A 19,622-nucleotide genomic window follows, 5' to 3' on the forward strand; every position below is an offset into this window, starting at 1 on the left:
CAAGGTGCTTCAACAAAGTACTGAGTAAAGGGTCTGAACACTTATGTAAATGTGATATTTCTATATATTTTTTTTTTATAAATGAGCAAAAATGTCTAAGAACATGTGGTTGCTTTGTTATTATGGGTTAATGTGTGTAGATTGTTGAGAGAGAAACACATCAATTTTAGATTAAGGCTGTAACATAACAAAATGTGGAAAAAGTCAAGGGGTCTGAATAGTTTCCAAAGTCTTTTTTATTCACTTAATTAAGAGGGTTTCAGAATCAGGTTTGATCAGCTATTTTTTTCCTTCTCTTGGCTTGGTTGTCTTTCCCCTCCAGGGTTTAATTTTGAGGCCAAGTCGAATGATGACTCTGGGTTTGTCTATTGAGGAAATTGTTTTAGCTGTGGGGCGTGGATGGACAAGACGGGAGAGAGTGACACAGCTCATAACAAAGGAATCCCAGCTACACCTAGGTACAGTTGCTTTGCCCTTTGCTCAAGACAAGACAATATATGATAAAATAGGATGTACTTTACTGTCCATTAACCCTAATTGCACTAACAGGGGTCTAAAATGTCAAAAAATGTTGGGACATTGTCAAGCAACTAGTTACAGACATAAAAACACAATTTACGATGTTTCCGTGTTAATACGGCGGAATGAAAAATGATCTCGCTTTTGTATACCAGTGGTGCTTTTCTTACTAGTGACCCACTTTCACGAACTCTAAAAAATGTTGATGAGTTATGGCAATTGGTATACTACTTCGCAGAAATGTCAGAGGTTGAATTGTCTATTTAAACATGATACAGTACCGCACTGGAATTGTAAAAATAAAAATGGCGTGTATGTTTTCCGATCGATAAGTTAGACATATCTGTTTTGTTCTAGGTCGTAATACCTCTTTTCCCTATGAAGAGTGGAACAGGAGGATCCAGCAGAACTTTGAGATGTTCTATCCCACTGGGCACACACTGTTTGAATCAACGTCCTTTCAATGAAATTACGTTGAACCAACGTGGAATTAGACATTGAATCAACGTCTGTTGCCCGGTGCGATGTGTCTCACAACCTTCAGGACCCCAATGAGAAACCTCCAGACCTGGTGCACAAGAGAGGCATCTACAAGGACAGCCATGGGGCCGCCCGTTCCTGGTGTGACTAGCAGCTAAGGCCTAACTTTGCTATCACCATTGTGGTGGTAACCACTGTTCCTTTTTTACTGCCTCATTAGCTTTGTAGCTAAAGTCCTAGTGTTCTGTCCAAGGGAAATAATTCTACATCAAACTGCCTCATGCTAAAGAAACAGGAAGATAGGCCCCTACCCGATGGGTCACTCTGGCTCTGATAAGGCTTACATAGCTACGTCATTAGTGTTGTAAAGGAAAGTCAGTACTCTGGATAACCCGAACACTATCAATGTGGGTGAAGAAAAGGTTATCACACATTTCTGTCATTAATAGCCCTGCTGCTGTAAGACAGGTCTGTCTCTGGCTAACCCTAACCCTGTACTAAGGTTATTCATGTATTTTTGCTGACCATTATGTGAGTATAACGGCCGTCGTCAGTGGAAGAAGGTGAGGACCAAGGTGCAGCGTGGTATGTGTCCATATTTATTAAATGAACACGGAAATAACAAAGAGAAACGCCCAAAAACAGTTCTGGCTGGTGCAGACACACAACAGAAAACAATCACCCACGAAACACAATAGAAAACAGGCGACCTAAATATGGTTCTCAGTCAGGGACAACGATTGACAGCTGCCTCTGATTGAAAACCATACCAGGCCAAACACAGAAATAGCAAATCATAGAAAAACTAACATAGACAACCCACCCAACTCACGCCCTGACCATACTAAAACAAAGACATAATAAAAGAACTAAGGTCAGAACGTGACAGTGAGTCTTTCAAACAAATATACTGTCCAGTATTCCCCGGGCTGCATTACAGTGTCTCTATAAAGTATTATTTCTTCTGAATCGGAGGTCACCATTTGTCACAACATCAGACCCTACATTTCTCAGCACAGGCTTTAGAAATTGGAAGAAGGCTATTAAGTTTTCAGCTCATGCTTAAAGTCACTCCCATTGCCACTCAGTTACAGTGAATGCACAGGAATCACAATTCTTAAAAATTCACCAGAAATAACAATTTCACTGCTATATTTAAAAAATCCACCAGAACCCATTGACCCTGACCACCGACCAATATTCAACACAAAGTTATGCCCTTGCATCAACATCACACCAAAACATACACAGAACATGGTTGCCATGTATCGTGGCGCTGGAGAAGATGCGTGAAGAGAAGACGGAGAAAAAGAGGACAGAGGTCGGGTTGCCTTCTGAGAATTCGTACGAATAAACACCCACTGCCTTCCGTTCTACTAGCTAACATGCAATCATTGGAAAATAAAATCAAAGACCTACAAGGAAGATTAAACTATCAACGGGACATTAAAATTTGTAATATCTTAGGCTTCACAAAGTTGTGGCTGAAAGACGACATTTTCAACATAGAGCTGGTTGGTTATACGCTGTATCGGCAGGATAGAACAGCGGCGTTTGGTAAGATAAGGGGGTGGACCATGTATATTTGTTAACAACAGCTGGTGCACGATATCTAAGGAAGTCTCAAGGTTTTGCTTGCCTGAGGTGTAGAGTATCTCATGATAAGCTGTAGACAACACTATCTACCTAGAGTTTTCATCTGTATTTTTCGTAGCTGTCTACATACCACCACAGACTGAATATGGCACTAAGACCGCACTCAATGAGCTGTATTCCACCATAAACAAACAGAAAAAAGCTCATCCAGAGGCGGCACTCCTAGTGTCCGGGGACTTTAATGCAGGGAAACTTAAATCTATTTTAGCAAATTTGTATCAGCATGTTAAATGTGCAACTAGAGGGAGAAAAACTCTAGACCACCTTTACTCCACACATAGAGATGCGTACAAAGCTCTCCCTCCAGTTGGCAAATCTGACCATAATTCTATCCTCCTGATTCCTGCTTACAAGCTAAAATTAAAGCAGGAAGCACCAGTGACTTGGTCAATAAAAAAGTGATCAGATGACGCAGATGCTAAACTACAGGACTGTTTTGCTAGGACAGACTGGACTATGTTCCGGGATTATTCCGATGGCAATGAGGAGTACACCACATCAGTCATTGGATTCATCAATAAGTGCATTGATGACATCGTCCCCACAGTGACCGTACGTACATACCCCAACCAGAAGCCATGGATTACAGGCAACATCCACACTGAGCTAAAGGCTAGAGCTGCCGCTTCAAGGAGCAGGACTCAAACACGGAAGCTTATAAGAAATCCTCATATGTCCTCCGACGAACAATCAAACAGGCAAAGCATCAATACAGAACTAAGATCGAATCGTACTACACCGGCTCCGACGCTTGTCGAATGTGGAATGTTGCAAACCATTACAGACTACAAAGGGAAGCACAGCCAAGAGCTACCCAGTGAAGCGAGCCTACCAGATGAGCTAAACTACTTATATGCTCGCTTCAAGGCAAATAACACTGAAACATGCATGAGAGCACCAGCTGTTCCGGATGACTGTGTGATCACGCTCTCCGCAGCCAATGTGAATAAGATCTTTACACAGGTCAATGCTCACAAGGCCGCAGGGCCAGACGGATTACCAGGACGTGTACTGCGAGCGTGACCAACTTGCAACTGTCTTCACTGACATTTTCAACCTCTCCCTATCTGAGTCTGTAATACCAACATGTTTTAAGCAGACCACCATAGTCCCTGTGCCCAAGAACACTAAGGTAACCTGCCTAAGTGACTACTGACCCATAGCACTCACGTCTGTAGCCATAAAATGCTTTGAAAGGCTGGTTACGGCTCACATCAACAACTATCCCAGAAACCCTAGACCCACTTCAATTTGCATACCGCCCTAACAGATCCACAGATGATGCAATCTCTATTGCACTCCACATTGCCCTTTTGCACCTGGATAAAATGAACACCTATGTGAGAATGCTATTCATTGACTACTGCTCAGCGTTCAACACCATAGTGTCCTCAAAGCTCATCAATAAGCTAAGGACCCTGGGACTAAACACCTCCCTCTGCAACTGGATCCTGGACTTCCTGACGGGCAGCCCCCAGGTGGTAAGGATAGGTAACAACACACACGTTGACCCTCAACACAGGGGCCCCTCAGGGGTGCATGCTCAGTCCCCTGTCACAAACCGGCTCGAAGCCCATAACAAAAGGGAGACAACGTGGAGATAAGGAATAACAAAATATATTTATTAACTAAGGTAACCTAAATGCAATGGTGTGTGTAATCAGTAGTGCAAGTGAGTGTTTTGCATGCACAAATGTGATAATGCGGGGTGTTGAAAGGTGCCAAAGCAAACAACCAAAAGGCCACAAAAATACCACAACAAAATCTATGAAGGTGCCTACATGGAGAGAGTCTCCCCAATGAATCTGGAAGAGGTCTATTTATCCTGGGACACACCCGGGCCCAGGTGTTTCCCATGTAGCTGACGACCCTCCTAACTCCGCCCACCGGTATCCTAATAAGGAAACAAGAACAATGAGAGAATACGGCAGACAGAGTGGGAGGGTCGTCACACCCCTCCTGTACTCCCTGTTCACTCATGACTGCATGGCCAGGAACAACGCCAACACCATCATTAAGTTTGCCGATGACACAACAGTGGTAGGCCTGATCACCGACAATGACGAGACAGCCTATAGGGAGGAGGTCAGAGACTTGGCCGTGTGGTGCCAGGACACCAACCTCTCCCTCAACGTGACCAAGACAAATTAGATGATTGTGGACTACAGGAAAAGGAGGACCGAGCACACCCCAATTCTCATCAACAGTGCTGTAGTGGAGCAGGTTGAGAGCTTCAATGAAGATGACGAGACAGCCTATAGGGAGGAGGTCAAAGACCTGGCCGTGTGGTACCAGGACAACAACCTCTCCCTCAACGTGACCAAGACAAATTATATGAAAAAGAGGACAGAGCACACCCCAATTCTCATCAACAGTGCTGTAGTGGAGCAGGTTGAGAGCTTCAAGTTCCTTGGTAATCCACATCACCAACAAACATGATCCAAGCACACCAAGACAGTCGTGAAGAGGGCACGACAAAACCCCTCAGGAGATTGAAAATATTTTGAATGGGTCCTCAGATCCTCAAAATGTTCTACAGCTGCACCATCGAAAGCATCCTGACTGGTTGATTACTGCCTCGTATGGCAACTGCTCGGCCTCCGACTACAAAACACTGCAGAGGGTAGTATGTACGGCCCAGTACATTACTGTGGCCAAGCTTACTGCCATCCAGGACCTCTATATCAGGTGATGTCAGAGGAAGGCCCTAAAAATGGTCTAATTCTCCAGCCACCCTAGTCATAGACTGTTCTCACTGCTATCGGGCGGCAAGTGGTACCGGAGCACCAAGTCTAGGTCCAAGAGACTTCCCAAGCCTTAAGATTCATGAACATCTAATCAAAAGGCTACCCAGACAATTTGCATATTCGTTGTGCTTTCAGGCCTATGTAATGAATGGTGAGACTACTTTCTTATTAGATGACAAATTATACTGTTTTGAGAAATGTATTCTCAGTTGCACACGATGCAACTGCCAAACCTGGCCTCAAGTAAGTTCTGGCCTGAAGCACCAACCTTAATGTCATGTTAGGCCTACAGCGTGTTCACGACCAAGATAAACCAATAACATCTGTACTTAGGGATAATAAATATACAGACTTCGCTGCGGATTCAGGTAGGCAACACGCTGTAGGCCTAACATCACTGTCATGTGAGGGCTATAGCGCGTTGTATGCAAAGCTATTGAAAATAACAGTTTTGAAGGTGTTAGTTAATTTTGCTAAATAAATCTCCTCATTAATGACAAATGATACTGTTTTGATGGAGTGATTTTAATCTTGAGACTGGTATATGAAGCTTTCATGGTGTTAGTGCATTTTGCAAGAGAATTGTTTTGGCAACCCCACTTCAATTAAGGGGGCTGCGTTACAGTTTGTCTTGATTCATTGAATACTGAAGGAAACGTATAACCAGTTAGCCTAGCAATTTCTGATTGTTATCACACTAAATGCAAATGCTAAACAGTTTTTTTTAATAGTAGATGTAACTCTCTATCACAAGACAGTTCTTGCAAAACAGGGGAACAACTCTCTACATGAGACTCAAATAGCAATTGTCCAAAGCATGTACATTTTTCCCCTGGAAATGAAGACGATGGATCCAGAGTGAGTGACTTTGCCTGAAATAGCATCCTATTACATACAGTTTAAGTCGGAAGTTAACATACACTTAGGATGGAGTCATTAAAACTCGTTTTTCAACCACTCCACAAATGTCTTGTTAACAAACTATAGTTTTGGCAAGTCGGTTAGGACATCTACTTTGTGCATGACGCAAGTCATTTTTCCAACAATTGTTTACAGACAGATTATTTCACTTATAATTCACTGTATCACAATTCCAGTGGGTCAAAAGTTTACATACACTAAATTGACTGTGCCTTTAAACAGCTTGGAAAATTCCAGAAAATAATGTCATGGCTTTAGAAGGTTGTGATAGGCTAATTGATAGGCCATAAAAAGCCAGACTACGGTTTGCAACTGCACATGGGGACAAAGATCATACTTTTTGGAGAAATGTCCTCTAGTCTGATAAAACAAAAATAGAACTGCCATAATGACCATCATTATATTTGGAGGAAAAAGGGGGATGCTTGCAAGCCGAAGAACACCATTCCAACCGTGAAGCACAGGGGTGGCAGCATCATGAGGAAGGAAAATTATGTGGATTTATTGAAGCAACATCTCAAGACATCAGTGAGGAAGTTAAAGCTTGGTCACAAATGTGTCTTCCAAATGGACAATGACCCCAAGCATACTTCCAAATTTGTGCAAAAAACAACAAAGTCAAACTCTCTATCACAAGACAGTTCTTGCAAAACAGGGGAACAACTCTCTACATGAGACTCAAATAGCAATTGTCCAAAGCATGTACATTTTTCCCCTGGGAATGAAGATGTTGGATCCAGAGTGAGTGACTTTGCCTGAAATAGCTTCCTATTACATACAGTTCAAGTCGGAAGTTAACATACACTTAGGATGGAGTCATTAAAACTTGTTTTTCAACAACTCCACAAATGTCTTGTTAACCTAGTGAAGAATGTCCTCTCTAGGCATAACATTCACTTGGAGAGGTAAGACGCAAGGCCAAGAACTTAAGTGACTGCAAAATACTACACAGTTCTCAATTATTTAAGCAATAAGTGACCAAAATGGTTTTGAAAATGCTCTCAGGATGAAATAATGTTTTTTCGAGTCAGAAGTACATTTGATTTTTCCGTTGTTTCACTCAATTGATATTATTGATTATATTTGTCACATAATCAATATTTTCTCTTATCACCCACCAGATTGTCTTGGAAGGGTCTACTTGAGCTGACGAATGAGAATGGGCAGTACTGTCCCTTCAGCTGTGAGACCCAGGCCTGGTCCATCACCACCATACTGGAGGTCCTGCAAGATCTGTAGGTTGAGAATATATTCTCCCCCTTTTCTTTTGTTCTTTTCTCTTGTCAAATCAAATTGTATTGGACACATACACAGGTTTAGCATATGGGGGCTGCAGGTAGCCTAGTGGTTAGAGCGTTGGGCCAGTAACCGAAAGGTTGCTGGTTCGAATTCCTGAACTGACAATGTAAAAATCTGTAGTTCTGTCCCTGAACAGGCTAGTTAACCCACTGTTCCTCAGTAGGCCATCATAGTAAATAAGAATTTGTTTTAACTGACTTTCCTAGTTAAATAAAGGTTACATTTAAATATATATATATATATATATATGTAATTAAGGAATATATAAACAATAGGATGAGCAATGTCGGAGTGGCATAGACCCATTACAGTTTCAGCCTCCTAATCTATCAGTTTTCAAAAATATTTCAACTTTGACAGTATTTTCAGTGAAGCCATTTTAAACAGTATCTCATACTCCTTAGCTGGAACCCTGTGTCTATCTCTAAAAAACGGCCTTTAACAACATAAGAAACCTCCCTCAACCTCTTTGTTACATCTGGATATTATGCCAATGTGTGTTTTCATAAATGTGGCTTGCATGGTCAATGTAGGCCTAGTCAATACATCTTGAATTGCTTTGAAATCTTGCAGACTTAAATCTTTTAGTACTTTTTTCTTAATTCTGCACTCTCATCCCTGCAAGGGTGAATTACCTGACTTCCAGTTCTAAATGCTGTCTCATACAATAGCCCATATATTTTTGCCCTCGTGACTCATGATGAGGCATCAAACTCTGAATCAGAAATGTCAAAAATAGTGTGAAAATCTTGTCTGTAAATCCACATGCTACACCACCGACCACCATAATAAAAAATACAAAAATACAATTTTTGTTTTGGTTTAAACTTGTATGAATTATACCAGTAGAAATAAATAACTTGAACTAATCGTCTCTTGCTGTTTCCTGCATAGTCATGATGATTCAGCCCCTTTTCTGCAAAGTCATTGTTTATTCATCCTCTTGCTGGAAGCCATCATCTCCTACAGATTGTTATTGCATGCTGGTAGTGGCATTGCCCCATGTGTTGATGTTTCTCATCGCCCATTTAGCTGTGTGGAAACAAAGGACACGCACATCGTCTTAGTCATACACACACAACATGTCTTAACCCCACACACACCACTGAGAAGAACATGGGAAAAACACAAAGTCTGACGTATAGGACGCCTCACAGGCCTCATAAACAGCTGCCCAAACATGACTCCCCACACATAGAACCAGTCTTTAAAATAAATAAATAAAACACACTCACAAACACCTGCATCTCTCATTCAACATCAATCAACACACATTCCTGAGTGAACAAAATCCACCAAACCACGCCCCCCAGAAACACATCGGAAAACCTAACCTACTTGACTTGCATATACAGTACCAGTCAATAGTTTGGACACACATACTCAAAGGGTTTTTCTTTGTTTGTACTATTTTCTACATTGTAGAATAATAGTGAAGACCTCAAAACTATGAAATACACATATGGAATCATGTAATAACAAAAAAAGTGTTAAACAAATCAAAATATTGTTTAGATGATAGATTCTTCAAAGTAGCCACCCTTTGCCTTGATGACAACTTGTACACTCTTGGTATTCTCTCAACCAGCTTCACCTGAAATGCTTTTCCAACAGTCTTGAAGGAGTTCCCACAAGCTGAGCACTTCATGGCTGCTTTTCCTACACTCTGCGGTCCAACTCATCCCAAACCATTTCATTTGGGTTGAGGTCGGTTGATTGTGGAAGCCAGGTCTGGTTAAGCTGGTTAAGTGTGCCTTGAACTCTAAATGAATCACAAACAGTGTCACCATCACAGCTGGTCCTCCATGCTTCACGGTAGGAACTACACATGCGGAGATCATCCGTTCACCTACTGTACTCTGCGTCTCACAAAGGCGGTTGGAACCAAACACGGCAGTTCGAACCAAAAATCAAAAATTTGGACTCATCAGACAGATTTCCACTGGTCTAATGTCCATTGAGCGTGTTTCTTGGCCCAAGCAAGTCTCTTCTTCCTATTGGTGTCCTCTCGTAATGGTTTCTTTGCAGCAATTCGACCATGAATGCCTGATTCACGCAGTCTCCTCTGAACAGTTGATGTTGAGATGTGTCTGTTACTTGAACTCAGTAAAGCATGTATTTGGGCTGTAATTTCTTAGGTTGGTAACTGTAATGAACATATCTTCTGCAGCAGAGGTAACTCTGGGTCTTCCTTTCCTGTGGCGGTCCTCACAAGAGCCAGTTTCATCATAGAGCTTGATGTTTTTGATGCACACCTGAAATGCATTACCGGTGACTACCTCATGAAGCTGGTGGAGAGAATGCCAAGAGTGTGCAAAGCTGTCATCATGGCGCTGAAGAGGGGTTCACCCAGGGCTAGAACCGACACTGACTGAGATGCAGTGCCTTAGACCGCTGCGCCACTCGGGAGCCCATTCATATCCGTCTCTGGTCGTATTCCCCTGCTCAGACATTGCATGCATCAATCTATGTTTGCGTGCTACGTCATCGACTGTGCCGCAGTCTATTTATAGATTGCTATAAATAATATGTGTAAAAGCTGATACATAAAATACCTGTCCATTGTAAGATCTGTGCAGAGGAATGCCCCTTTGTCTTCACCTAGGGCTAGATTCCATCCACATCGCCGAAGTTCAGTATAGCTATATTTTTTTCAAATCCTTTGGTACATTTCACAACACTTAGTACAAAACTCTAAACAGATAATCAAGAAGGAAGTTGTTTCAAAACTCTAAGCACTCCAATTGACTAAGTACAACACACCAATTTATGTTATTTTATTTTAAATGTAAATGTTCAGCAAACTGTTTTCATGTAGAAGTACATGTTTCACATTGCAATAAATGTTCAAATAAAGTAATTGCTTTTCACAATGCAATGTTCCCATATTTTCTTATATGACTGTTTTGTCATTCATTAAAATACATTTTACTATCCGTCTGCTTTTAATTGATAACCACTTAACCTTTTGGTAAAACTATAGATTCTAAGCATTTTTTTCTACTCCAGATTTTGAGAACAACATAATGAAAATGTATGCTTGTAAACATATGAAGTATGATAAACTGTATACTGTAACGTACTATTATATCGATGACAATTGGAATTTTACTTCACAGTAAGTTTTAAGCTATCTGATATTAACAAGATCAGAGATAATTCTGCCAGACAATTAAGACCGAAATCAGGCTTTGTGATATCTGTTGTATCTTGTGACAGAGTGTCCTGGTTGAATTATCTACAGTTTTAGAGAAAATTGAGTGTCAAATTTGCAGTAACCACAAAATCCAAGGAACAACCAAGGAAAACAGCAGTAAATGAAGTTAATGCACTCTGGCTTTGTTCCATCTTGTTTTGACTACAGTTACTACGGTTTGCCTTGGTATTCTATCAGGCTCCGAGTTCAGGCCATCACGGTCATGACACACACACACCATGACAGCCAATAAAGTTGGGATAAACACATTTACAGTGCCTTGCGAAAGAATTCGGCCCCCTTGAACTTTGCGACCTTTTGCCACATTTCAGGCTTCAAACATAAAGATATAAAACTGTATTTTTTTGTGAAGAATCAACAACAAGTGGGACACAATCATGAAGTGGAACGACATTTATTGGATATTTCAAACTTTTTTAACAAATCAAAAACTGAAAAATTGGGCGTGCAAAATTATTCAGCCCCTTTACTTTCAGTGCAGCAAACTCTCTCCAGAAGTTCAGTGAGGATCTCTGAATGATCCAATGTTGACCTAAATGACTAATGATGATAAATACAATCCACCTGTGTGTAATCAAGTCTCCGTATAAATGCACCTGCACTGTGATAGTCTCAGAGGTCCGTTAAAAGCGCAGAGAGCATCATGAAGAACAAGGAACACACCAGGCAGGTCCGAGATACTGTTGTGAAGAAGTTTAAAGCCGGATTTGGATACAAAAAGATTTCCCAAGCTTTAAACATCCCAAGGAGCACTGTGCAAGCGATAATATTGAAATGGAAGGAGTATCAGACCACTGCAAATCTACCAAGACCTGGCCGTCCCTCTAAACTTTCAGCTCATACAAGGAGAAGACTGATCAGAGATGCAGCCAAGAGGCCCATGATCACTCTGGATGAACTGCAGAGATCTACAGCTGAGGTGGGAGACTCTGTCCATAGGACAACAATCAGTCGTATATTGCACAAATCTGGCCTTTATGGAAGAGTGGCAAGAAGAAAGCCATTTCTTAAAGATATCCATAAAAAGTGTTGTTTAAAGTTTGCCACAAGCCACCTGGGAGACACACCAAACATGTGGAAGAAGGTGCTCTGGTCAGATGAAACCAAAATGGAACTTTTTGGCAACAATGCAAAACGTTATGTTTGGCGTAAAAGCAACACAGCTGAACACACCATCCCCACTGTCAAACATGGTGGTGGCAGCATCATGGTTTGGGCCTGCTTTTCTTCAGCAGGGACAGGGAAGATGGTTAAAATTGATGGGAAGATGGATGGAGCCAAATACAGGACCATTCTGGAAGAAAACCTGATGGAGTCTGCAAAAGACCTGAGACTGGGACGGAGATTTGTCTTCCAACAAGACAATGATCCAAAACATAAAGCAAAATCTACAATGGAATGGTTCAAAAATAAACATATCCAGGTGTTAGAATGGCCAAGTCAAAGTCCAGACCTGAATCCAATCGAGAATCTGTGGAAAGAACTGAAAACTGCTGTTCACAAATACTCTCCATCCAACCTCACTGAGCTCGAGCTGTTTTGCAAGGAGGAATGGGAAAAAATGTCAGTCTCTCGATGTGCAAAACTGATAGAGAAATACCCCAAGCGACTTACAGCTGTAATCGCAGCAAAAGGTGGCGCTACAAAGTATTAACTTAAGGGGGCTGAATAATTTTGCACGCCCAATATTTCAGTTTTTGATTTGTTAAAAAAGTTTGAAATATCCAATAAATGTTGTTCCACTTCACGATTGTGTCCCACTTGTTGTTGATTCTTCACAAAAAAATACAGTTTTATATCTTTATGTTTGAAGCCTGAAATGTGGCAAAAGGTCGCAAAGTTCAAGGGGGCCGAATACTTTCGCAAGGCACTGTAGATTTGAGATAGTACACTTTGCTTTTGCATTACCCATATAGTTTTAAGGTCACACAAAGGTAGAAATTCTTGTGACAGTAATGCAAGACAAGGTGACCTTGGATGAATGTCAACCAGCTGTATAAACAGCATTCTTAAAGGGCAACTGCGCCACTTTTCAAAGTATTCATTATCTTCAGCACCAAACCAGGGCCTACATTTAAGAAGAATCGTGATTTTCAAAACCAGCAGTGAGTTTCTAGCCAGATGGAGGGTATTTTTTTTAATATCAAATTAAATTTTATTGGTCACATACACATGGTTAGCAGATGTTAATGCGAGTGTAGCGAAATGCTTGTGCTTCGAGTTCCGACCGTGCAGTAATATCTAACAAGTAATCTATCTAGCTCCTCATGTCACTCCGAATCTCATAGTGTTTGTAAATCACTGTTTTTAAATAGTTGTAACCTTTGATGTCATTGATTCAAATTTTTTAAGGTTGTATTTTTTTAAACAAAATTAAGAAATCGGCCATTTTCACATACTGTATGTAGACACTGATTTGGTGCTGGAGATTATGAATGTGAGGTTGAAAAGTGGCAGATGTCCCTTAAAATAACTGCTTTAATCTAACTGCATTGGGTGCAGTACTCTAATATCGTAGTATATGCCATTTACTTAGCAGGTGCTTTTATCCAAAGTGTCCACACATTTTCATATGTGACCCCAGTGGGAATCAAACCCAGAACTCTGGTGTTAGTGCCATGCTCTTACTAACTGAGCCACACAAGACACTACAATAAGCACAAAACTGTAAAATACAATACAGTTGGAAGGTGTATGATTTCCATCACCATGAGCGTGCCACCTATCTTCAAGTCATGGATGAGGCATGCAATGACATTAATCGAGACCTACAGTACCAGTCAAAGGTTTGGTGAGGTGTGTTTAGTTTATTTATTAAATGATTCACTCCTTGAACTTTCTTCCCGACTCCCAGTGCGCAAGTTACCAAAAGTTTGGACACACCTACTCATTCAGATTTCCACCTGTCTAATGTCCATTGCTCGTGTTTCTTGGCCCAATCAAGTCTCTTATTATTATTTGTGTCCTTTAATAGTACTTTATTTATTATTTATTTGGCACCCGACCAGTAGAGGGGGGAGTGAGGTGTGTGTGTTTGTGCGATGAAATGTTTGTGTGTCAAGGAAGCATGAGATAGGGGGACTGGCAGTGTCTGCTTTAGGCTCAGGTGTTTCCTGTTTTTGCAGGAGTGCATGAAAGGATCAGTGTCAGTGAAATAGTTTGGCACTCTAAGCTCGTTAGTGTTGCAGGATGTTCTTTGTAGTTTACAGGGGAGTATATTTGAGTGATGGCAGCCATGTGTCCTTCGGATAATCATGTTATTGCATGTAGGCTCTAAACTTGACTGAGGATGCTGGGCCCAGAGTTATCTGAGGACATCCGGTTTAACCAGAGCGTTGGCCTGCTAGTAATGCTTGATATTTGATTATTTATATGACATTTACCTCAAATCTGTAATCCTCCAAGAAGCTAGCCAGAAAGTCCAAGAAGCTAGCCAGAAACTAGCCAGAAACTAGCCAGGAACTAGCCAGGAGCTAGCCAGAAGCTAGCCCAGAAGCTAATCCAGAAGCTAGTTAGCTTCTTTACTGGCAAATCGTTAGTATTCAGCTAACCACGGTTTGTGGTCATCAGCTATCCTTTAGCTCGAAAATCTATCGGCAGTTTTGTACGGCGCAGCGCGGCTCGGAACGGAATATACCGGACCAATTTTTCTCTCCATGTCCCTGGATTTCAACTGCTCTCTGGACATTCATACCCGGATCTCACAGCTAGCTAGCTGCTATCCGTGTGACTATCGGCTTTCGTCGATTCCGGAGCAAACATAAATCATTCCGGAGCTAGCCAGCTCCGTCAATCACTCCTGAGTTCCATCAATCACTCCTGGGTTGCAGTCACCTATCCGGACCCGTTTTACTGCCTACGCGGAGCCCCACCGGGCCTTCACAACTGGACTGCCGACGTTATCTACCCGAAGGAGATCCGGCTGGCTCCTCCGTCGCGACGTTACCTGAACGCCCATCTGCGGCCTGCTAACCGTTAGCTGTCTTACCGGCTGCTATCTGAATAGACAATTGGACAATTTATTTATTTTTATTATTATTATGTTTTCTTCTTGGGCCTCTATAACTATATCTATTGTTCTTATTTTTGTTGTTGTTGTGTGATTTGGATTAATCCCCTCTACCACACGGAACCCCACTAATCTACTGACCAAGAGGTGGCTAACAACAGACCTCCATCTTATGCTAGCTTGCTACCGATGGCCTGGCTAGCTGTCTAAATCGCCGTGACCCCCAACCAACCTCTCCACTCACTGGACCCTTTTGATCACTCGACTAAGCATGCCTCTCCTTAATGTCAATATGTCTTGTCCATTGCTGTTCTGGTTAGTGTTTATTGGCTTATTTCACTGTAGAGCCTCTAGTCCTGCTCACTATACCTTATCCAACCTATTAGTTCCACCACACACACATGCAATGACATCTCCTGGTTTCAATGATGTTTCTAGAGACAATATCTCTCTCTTCATCACTCCACTCTATACCTAGGTTTACCTCCACTGCATTCACATCCTACCATACCTTTGTCTGTACATTAGACCTTGATGCTATTTTATCGCCCCCAGAAACCTCCTTTTACTCTCTGTTCCAGACGTTCTAGACGACCAATTCTTATTGCTTTTAGCCGCACCCTTATTCTACTCCTCCTATGTTCCTCTGGCGATGTAGAGGTGAATCCAGGCCCTGCAGTGCCTAGCTCCACTCCTATTCCCCAGGCGCTCTCTTTTGACGACTTCTGTAACCGTAATAGCCTTGGTTTCATGCATGTTAACATTAGAAGCCTCCTCCCTAAGTTTGTTCTGCGGAGTTCTGTCCTACTATCCAGGTCTGTACCCAAACAATTTGAACTTCTACTTTTAAAAATCCACCTCTCTAAAAACAAGTCTCTCACCATTGCCGCCTGCTATAGACCACCCTCTGCCCCCAGCTGTGCTCTGGACACCATATGTGAACTGATTGCCCCCCATCTATCTTCAGAGCTTGTGCTGCTAGGCAACCTAAACTGGAACATGCTTAACACCCCAGCCATCCTACAATCTAAACTTGATGCCCTCAATCTCACACAAATTATCAATGAACCTACCAGGTACCTCCCCAAAGCCTTAAACACGGGCACCCTCATAGATATCATCCTAACCAACTTGCCCTCTAAATACACCTCTGCTGTCTTCAACCAAGATCTCAGCGATCACTGCCTCATTGCCTGCATCCGTAATGGGTCAGCGGTCAAACGACCTCCACTCATCACTGTAAAACGCTCCCTGAAAACACTTCAGCGAGCAGGCCTTTCTAATCGACCTGGCCGGGGTATCCTGGAAGGATATTGATCTCATCCCGTCAGTAGAGGATGCCTGGATATTTTTTTTAAATGCCTTCCTAACCATCTTAAATAAACATGACCCATTGAAGAAATTTAGAACCAGGAACAGATATAGCCCTTGGTTCTCCCCAGACCTGACTGCCCTTAACCAACACAAAAACATCCTATGGCGTTCTGCATTAGCATCGAACAGCCCCCGTGATATGCAGCTGTTCAGGGAAGCTAGAAACCATTATACACAGGCAGTTAGAAAAGCCAAGGCTAGCTTTTTCAAGCAGAAATTTGCTTCCTGCAACACTAACTCAAAAAAGTTCTGGGACACTGTAAAGTCCATGGAGAATAAGAACACCTCCTCCCAGCTGCCCACTGCACTGAAGATAGGAAACACTGTCACCACTGATAAATCCACCATAATTGAGAATTTCAATAAGCATTTTTCTACGGCTGGCCATGCTTTCCACCTGGCTACTCCTACCCCGGTCAACAGCACTGCACCCCCAACAGCAACTCGCCCAAGCCTTCCCCATTTCTCCTTCTCCCAAATCCATTCAGCTGATGTTCTGAAAGAGCTGCAAAATCTGGACCCCTACAAATCAGCCAGGCTAGACAATCTGGACCCTTTCTTTCTAAAATTATCTGCCGAAATTGTTGCCACCCCTATTACTAGCCTGTTCAACCTTTCTTTCGTGTCGTCTGAGATTCCCAAAGATTGGAAAGCAGCTGCGGTCATCCCGCTCTTCAGAGGGGGGGACACTCTTGACCCAAACTGCTACAGACCTATATCTATCCTACCATGCCTTTCTAAGGTCTTCGAAAGCCAAGTCAACAAACAGATTACCGACCATTTCGAATCTCACCATACCTTCTCTGCTATGCAATCTGGTTTCAGAGCTGGTCATGGGTGCACCTCAGCCACGCTCAAGGTCCTAAACAATATCTTAACCGCCATCGATAAGAAACATTACTGTGCAGCCGTGTTCATTGATCTGGCCAAGGCTTTCGACTCTGTCAATCACCACATCCTCATCGGCAGACTCGACAGCCTTGGTTTCTCAAATGATTGCCTCGCCTGGTTCACCAACTACTTCTCTGATAGAGTTCAGTGTGTCAAATCGGAGGGTCTGCTGTCCGGACCTCTGGCAGTCTCTATGGGGGTGCCACAGGGTTCAATTCTTGGACCGACTCTCTTCTCTGTATACATCAATGAGGTCGCTCTTGCTGCTGGTGAGTCTCTGATCCACCTCTACGCAGACGACACCATTCTGTATACTTCCGGCCCTTCTTTGGACACTGTGTTAACAACCCTCCAGGCAAGCTTCAATGCCATACAACTCTCCTTCCGTGGCCTCCAATTGCTCTTAAATACAAGTAAAACTAAATGCATGCTCTTCAACCGATCGCTACCTGCACCTACCCGCCTGTCCAACATCACTACTCTGGACGGCTCTGACTTAGAATACGTGGACAACTACAAACACTTAGGTGTCTGGTTAGACTGTAAACTCTCCTTCCAGACCCATATCAAACAACTCCAATCCAAAGTTAAATCTAGAATTGGCTTCCTATTTCGCAACAAATTATCCTTCTCTCATGCTGCCAAACATACCCTTGTAAAACTGACCATCCTACCAATCCTCGACTTTGGCGATGTCATTTACAAAATAGCCTCCAATACCCTACTCAACAAATTGGATGCAGTCTATCACAGTGCAATCCGTTTTGTCACCAAAGCCCCATATACTACCCATCATTGCGACCTGTACGCTCTCGTTGGCTGGCCCTCGCTTCATACTCGTCGCCAAATCCACTGGCTCCATGTCATCTACAAGACCCTGCTAGGTAAAGTCCCCCCTTATCTCAGCTCGCTGGTCACCATAGCATCTCCCACCTGTAGCACACGCTCCAGCAGGTATATCTCTCTAGTCACCCCCAAAACCAATTCTTTCTTTGGCCGCCTCTCCTTCCAGTTCTCTGCTGCCAATGACTGGAACGAACTACAAAAATCTCTGAAACTGGAAACACTTATCTCCCTCACTAGCTTTAAGCACCAACTGTCAGAGCAGCTCACAAATTACTGCACCTGTACATAGCCCACCTATAATTTAGCCCAAACGACTACCTCTTTCCCAACTGTATTTAATTAATTAATTAATTTTGCTCCTTTGCACCCCATTATTTTTATTTCTACTTTGCACATTCTTCCATTGCAAAACTACCATTCCAGTGTTTTACTTGCTATATTGTATTTACTTTGCCACCATGGCCTTTTTTGCCTTTACCTCCCTTCTCACCTCATTTGCTCACATTGTATATAGACTTGTTTATACTGTATTGTTGACTGTATGTTTGTTTTACTCCATGTGTAACTCTGTGTCGTTGTATCTGTCAAACTGCTTTGCTTTATCTTGGCCAGGTCGCAATTGTAAATGAGAACTTGTTCTCAATTTGCCTACCTGGTTAAATGAAGGTAAAATAAAAAAAATGAAACAAATAATGCATTCCAGGTAACTACTTCATGAAGCTGGTTGAGAGAATACCAGGAGTGTGCAAAGCTGTCATCAAGGCAAAGGGTGGCTACTTTGAAGAATCTAAATAATAAAAATATATTTCGATTTTTTTGGTTACGACATGATTCCATCTGTGTTATTTCATAGTTTTGATGTCTTCACTATGTAGTGTACAATGTAGAAAATAGTGAAAATCAAGAAAAACCCTTGAATGAGTAGGTGTGTCCAAACTTTTGAGTGGTGCTGTATATCAGGTTTGAAGGTTTTTTCCCAGGTGTATGAACAATGAGGATATTTACTGTGATGTGGATGAGAACCTATGGCCAAATGCTCAAGACTGGCTTGATGCAAACGAGTGGCTGCTAAACATTTTGTTTCATTCAATTCCTTTGTTTCATTTGATTACAGTTGTCAGTTTGGAATTTTGTACTAAAAGTTTAGAAAATTCACCACATACTTGTGAAAATAGCACCAAAGCTCATTATAAAAAAGGTAAGCCGGAAGGAACATTGTTAGGGTATTGTGGGAAGCAACCATAGACATGTATACAGCCCCACAGTGGAGGTGTCCTAATACCCATAAAACCTAGCAGTCAAACAGGGAATATTGATAAATGTCACCTTGTCCAAGAGATTTACACGGTAATCAAAACGTCATGCCAGGGTAAGCCTACACCAAACAGCCCTTATTTGAAATGTTTCTAAAATCTCCTATGGAAAAAATGAATGGTGGAAAAACAATTGGAACATTTTTCCTGTTAGACCGCTAGGTTTTATCGGTGTTATGACTCATTCTGTGGTACTCTATAGAGGCCTCTAGTGCCCAAAAGCCAGTTTTAGCATGGGCAGCACCATTGTGGACTTTCACAATTTTAAAGTAGTCTACTGGGCTGGAACTAGTTTCAGCCATGGGCTGATTTATTTTCTTCTTGAGCAGATGGTCTTGGGGCCGGAACAT

The sequence above is a fragment of the Oncorhynchus mykiss genome, chromosome 15, assembly GCF_057628025.1.
Source record: "Oncorhynchus mykiss isolate SJ-2025 chromosome 15, ASM5762802v1, whole genome shotgun sequence".
Classification (NCBI taxonomy): Eukaryota; Metazoa; Chordata; class Actinopteri; order Salmoniformes; family Salmonidae; genus Oncorhynchus; species Oncorhynchus mykiss.